Source organism: Humulus lupulus, chromosome 2 (genome assembly GCF_963169125.1).
Source record: "Humulus lupulus chromosome 2, drHumLupu1.1, whole genome shotgun sequence".
Classification (NCBI taxonomy): Eukaryota; Viridiplantae; Streptophyta; class Magnoliopsida; order Rosales; family Cannabaceae; genus Humulus; species Humulus lupulus.
The window spans coordinates 54,637,495-54,643,494 of NC_084794.1; positions in this window are offsets into that span (position 1 = coordinate 54,637,495).

The window sequence follows — 6,000 nt, forward strand, 5'->3', positions numbered from 1 at the left end:
GAACCGCTGAGAATTAGTATATGAGCGGTTCAGGAAGTAGCACCCTCCGGTATTCGAGGGTGGCACAGATCCACTTAAGGCAGAACAGTGGATGGCTATGAATACGTCCATTTTGGACTTTATGAGAGTTGTGGGCAATGAAAGGGTGGCCTTTGCCACGTACATGTTTCAGGAGGATGCCCGAATCTGGTGGGAGGTGGTGTCCCAAACTAGAAATGTAACTACAATGGGTTGGGAAGAGTTAAAACCCCTCTTCAATGAGAAGTATTACAATGAGGCCGTTAAAGCTGCAAAGGCCGAGGAATTTAGTAGACTTTTGCAAGGGAACATGTCAGTGACTGAGTATGCCTTGAAATTCAACAGATTAGCCAAGTTCGCTCCAGACTTGGTGCCCACTGATGGGACAAGGAAGGAAAGATTCCTTCAGGGGCTGCAACCTATGATAGCCCGGGATGTCAGAATTACCACTGCACCTGGAGTGACGACATATGCTCAGGTAGTGGAGAGAGCCCTTACTGCAGAGGGTGCTGAGAATAAGATCTGGCATGATAATGCAGCCAGGAGAGATATGAGGAGGACGGGACCTCCCTTCTCAGGAGAAAGTAAGGGCGGAGGTCCCAGTGACCAGAAGAGGAAGACCCCAGATACCAGTTTGGCTCCTAGACCTGATAGGAGGCCACATGGTGCGCAGATTGGCCGCCAGGGCGGCAATGAGAATTGGAAGACATATCCAGAATGTGCCAGATGCAAGAGACGTCATCTGGGTGAGTGTCGTGCAAAGGCCTGTTTTGTATGTGGACTTATGGGGCATCTTAAGAAGGATTTCCCAAGATTGAAGAAAGAAGAACTTAAGAAGCCAGATAGCTCGACTCCGGCTCGAGTATTTGCATTGACACAAGCTGAGGCTGAGGCTAGGCCTTCAGTGGTCACAGGTCAGCTTTCTAGTGCTGGCATATCATATTTTGTGTTGATTGACTCTCGTGCTACACAATCTTATGTATCTAGTAGGATTGTTGATAGTTTGTGTAGGCCCTATGAGTTTTATGCTGTGGGATTTGGGACATTATTACCCACTGGGGAGTTGGTGGTTTCCAGGAGGTGGGTTAGGTCTTTACCAGTGATGGTAGATGGTAGGGAACTATCGGTTGATTTGATAGAGTTAGCCATGACTGATTTTGACATGATTTTGGGGATGGACTGGTTAACTAGATATGGAGCAACCATTGATTGTAAGAAGAAGATGGTAACTTTTGAACCTGAGGGTGAGGAACCTTTTGTATTTGTTGGCACTATGCATGGACCCCGAATGCCTATGATTTCAATATTAAGGGCTAGAGACCTATTACAGAAAGGCTGCATAGGATTCCTAGCCAACGTGGTGGATACCACGCAGGTCATGCCAGTGGGACCATTGGAGACTAGGTTGGTCTGTGAATTCCTGGATGTGTTCCCAGAGGATTTACCAGGGTTGCCCCCGTGTAGAGAGATTGATTTTGTTATTGAGCTGGCACCAGGAACAGAACCAGTGTCTAGGGCACCTTACAGAATGGCCCCAACTGAGTTGAGGGAACTCAAGGTACAGTTACAGGAGTTGTTGGATCTGGGTTTTATTAGACCCAGTTTCTCACCATGGGGTGCGCCGGTGTTATTTGTGAAGAAGAAGGACGGTTCGCTAAGGATGTGTATAGACTATATAGAATTGAATAAGTTGACCATCAAGAACAAGCATCCCCTACCAATGATAGATGATTTATTCGATCAACTGCAAGGTAAAATGGTATTCTCAAAGATAGATCTTTGATCTGGTTATCACCAGTTGAGAATTAAAGATGAAGACATACCCAAGACAACTTTCCGTACTAGATATGGGCACTATGAGTTTCTCGTTATGTCATTTGGTTTGACTAACGCCCCGGCAGCTTTTATGGACCTAATGAACATGGTGTTCAAGGATTATTTGGACCAGTTTGTGATCGTCTTTATTGATGATATCTTGATTTATTCACAGTCAGAGGAGGAGCATGAGCAACACCTCAGGTTAGTCTTGCAGAGACTGAGAGAACACAAGTTATTTGCAAAGTTTAAGAAGTGTGAGTTCTGGTTACCGCAGGTGACATTCTTGGGTCATATTGTTAGTAGAGATGGGATCAAGGTAGACCAATCTAAGGTTGAAGCTATTAAGAATTGGCCAAGACCAAGGAATGCCTCAGAGATTAGAAGCTTCCTTGGGTTGGCAAGTTATTACAGGAAATTCGTGGAAGGATTCTCCAGAATATCATCCCCATTGACAGAATTAACACGTAAGAACCAGAAGTTTACATGGTCAGATAAATGTGAGAATAGCTTTCAGGAGTTGAAGCGGTGTTTGATTACCGCTCCGGTCTTGAGTCTTCTGACTGGTCAGGGGAAGTTTATGGTTTACTGTGATGCCTCGAGGCAAGGGTTAGGTTGTATCCTTATGCAGGCAGAGAAGGTGATTGCATATGCATCACGACAGTTAAAGGATTATGAGCAGAGGTATCAAACTCATGATTTGGAGTTGGCAGCAGTGGTCTTTGCATTGAAGGTATGGAGGCATTACCTTTATGGAGAGAAGTGTGAGATATATATAGACCACAAGAGCCTCAAGTACTTCTTTACACTGAAGGATTTAAATATGAGACAGAGGCGTTGACTGGAACTGGTGAAAGACTATGATTGTGATATTCTTTATCATCTAGGTAAAGCCAATGTGGTGGCTGATGCCCTAAGTCGGAGAGGTCCAGGGCAGTTGTATAGTGTGAGACAGATATCCAGGAAGTTAGCAGAGGATATGACCAGAACAAGGATTGAGTTAGTAGTGGGCTAGTTAGCCAACATTACCCTGCAGTCTACTCTCCTAGAGAGGATAAAGGAGAGTCAGTTAAAAGAGCCATAGTTGGTGAAGGTTAGAGAGGATGTTCTAGCTAGAGCAGCTAGGGACTATTCTATATCTGATATGGGCCTGCTAAGATACAAGGGTCGAATTTGTGTTCCGATGGATGCTGTTATTAGACGAGAGATTCTGGATGAATCTCATACCACCCCGTATTCCTTGCATCCCAGTACCACCAAGATGTATCAGGACTTAAGAACTTTGTATTGGTCGCCGGGGATGAAGGGTGATGTAACTGAATATGTAGTCAAGTGTTTGATGTGTCAGCAGATCAAAGCTGAACATCAGAGACCTGCAGGATTATTACAACCCTTAGACATTCCAGAGTGGAAGTGGGAAGACATCGCAATGGATTTTGTGGTGGGATTGCCTAAGACAGTGGGTCAGCATGACTCAATATGGGTGATAGTGGACAGATACACCAAATCAATGAGGACAACCTATACCGTTGACCAGTATGCAAATCTCTATGTTAAAGAGATAGTACATCTTCATGGAGCTCCAAGGTCGATTGTGTCAGATCGAGATCCTACTTTTACTTCCAAGTTCTGGGGAAGTTTGCAGAAGGCAATGGGCACGCAAATCAAATTCAATACAGCGTATCATACTCCGACCCATGGTCGGTCTGAGAGGACTATCCAGATACTGGAGGACATGCTGAGAGCATGTGTACTGGATTTTGAGGGGTCTTGGAGTAAGTATTTACCCCTGATAGAGTTTTCCTACAACAACAGCTATCAGGCGACCATAGGAGTGGCTCCTTATGAGATGTTGTATGGTAGGAAGTGTAGATCACCTATCCATTGGGATGAGTTGGGTGAGCGCAGATACTTGGGTCCTGAGCCAGTTCAGAGGACCAATGAAGCTGTAGAAAAGATCAGAGCTCGGATGCTCGCATCGCAGAGTAGACAAAGAAGCTATGCGAATCCAAAGCATAGGAACGTGGAGTTCCAGGTGGGAGACTATGTCTTCCTTAGAGTCTCACCGTTCAAAGGGGTGAGAAGATTTGGCAAGAAGGGCAAGTTGAGCCCTATATTCATAGGACCATTTGAGATTCTGGAAAGAATCGGTTAGGTAGACTATAGGTTGGCATTGCCTCTGGCGTGGTTGGCTGTGCACAATGTGTTTCAAATCTCGATGCTACGGAAGTATGTTTCTGACGAGACTCATGTGCTGAGTTATGATGATCAGGACCTGCAGACAGATTTGTCCTTCGAGGAGCAGCCAGTCCAGATATTAGACAAGAAGGACAAGGTCCTGAAGAATAAAGTTATACCTTTAGTGAAGGTATTATGGAGGAACAGCAAGGTCGAGGAGGCGACCTGGGAGTTGGAGTCAACTATGCGGGATCAGTATCCCGAGCTGTTCAGGTAAAATTTTGAGGATGAAATTCCTATAAGGATGGGATAGTTGTAACATCCCAAATTTCCTAATGTGGCTTAATGCCTGGATTAGGGGGTCGGGAGGCAATAATTGAGTTATTATGTGAATTATATTATAATATAATTATGCTTGCATGTTAGGGACATTAAATATGTGTATGCGGGTCTGTTTCTTATAAGAAGGGTATTTTAGTAATTTGACCTGTTCGAGGTATAAATGCAAATATGTGTTTGTGTGATTGAGACCACATTATTATGTAGATATATTTGGGTTACTCGACGAGAGGCAATCCCGATGAGCAAGTTAGCGGGAAAGTCACAACGGGGTTTTAATATCCGGCTCGGGGTGAGCTTAGGGGTATTTTAGTAATTTAGTACATTACCGAGAATTACTGGGTAATGGGAATTTATTGATCACCGTGTGAGAATATTGGAAGTAGCGGGAATTGTAGGATGTAAATTGTGGATAGCGGGATTTGAGGCAAAGGAAAAAATTGCCCTTGTGAGCACTTGTTGAATAGGCTAAGGGCAAGGGGCAAAATGGTCACTTTTGGTTTAAGTTTAGTGTTTGGGTGAGTTGGGATTGTTGAGAAGGCTAAGGAAACTAAAAGAAAATAAATTCAGCAGCTCTCTTTCTCTCACTCATGTTCTCTTTATGCTCCATGGATGTTTGAGTAGTTTTTGGGAAATTGAAGAGTAAAGCTTGGGAAATCAAGGTGTTAGGCTTGGGGAAAACAGAGGCTTAGTTCAAGTGGTTCATCTCAGCTGAGGTAAGATTCTGAACTGAAAGTTATTAAGTTAGTTCAGCTGGTTTATTTAGAACTATGGTGTTTATGCATGCTCGAAAGATGGGAGGTTGGGTTTTGGGTTTTTGATGAGTTATATCATGATAATTAGTTGGGTTTTACTGGTGAGAATGAATATATAAGTTGTGGGAATTGAATTCGAGGAGTGGGACAAAATTGGTTAAGTTTTGGCTGGGTTCGGTTGAAGAAAAACCCAGAAATTTCTGGGTTTGTGGGGATGAGCTGTGACCTGCGAGAAGAATTTTGAGCCAGCAGGGCTCGGAAGCAGGAGCGCGCCGCGATGCCTCAGGGGCGTGCCGCGGCGCGCGTTGGTTTCCAGGGAAGCCGAGCCTCTGGAATTAGAGGCGGGTCGCGGGTCGGGTGTGAGGGGCCGCGACCCTTAAGGGGAATTTTGGTTTAAATGGGATTTTTAGATTGGGAACCTAACCATTTGGGCTCGGGATCGATTCTACTTCCTTGTTAAGTGGAATTCGATGTCCCGGAGGCTAAGAGTTGGTGTGGAAGTTTTTATTTACCTGTTGTTGATGGAACTTCCTTATTATAGTTGTGACTAGGTTTTCGCTAAGGGCTTGAATCGGGGATCGTACTCAGAGGGTCGTCGCTAATAACCTGCATACGGACTGAAGGTAAGAAAACTGCACCTGTTATGTGAATGCATGATTAGAGCTTAGTCAAGGTGATGAATATCGAGATAAGTAAAGCTTTGACTTTGTTGATGGACATGATTATAATTGTGTTTGCGAACATCTGATTAGGTACACTGTAATGAGCATAATTATGATTATGCTTATGACTGTTGTGTGAGTGTATTATAATGCATTGTGACTGTTGATAGGTTTGCCATATGAAACATGTGAATGTCTATTATGACTGTGAAGCTTGGTTTATAAGCTAGAGG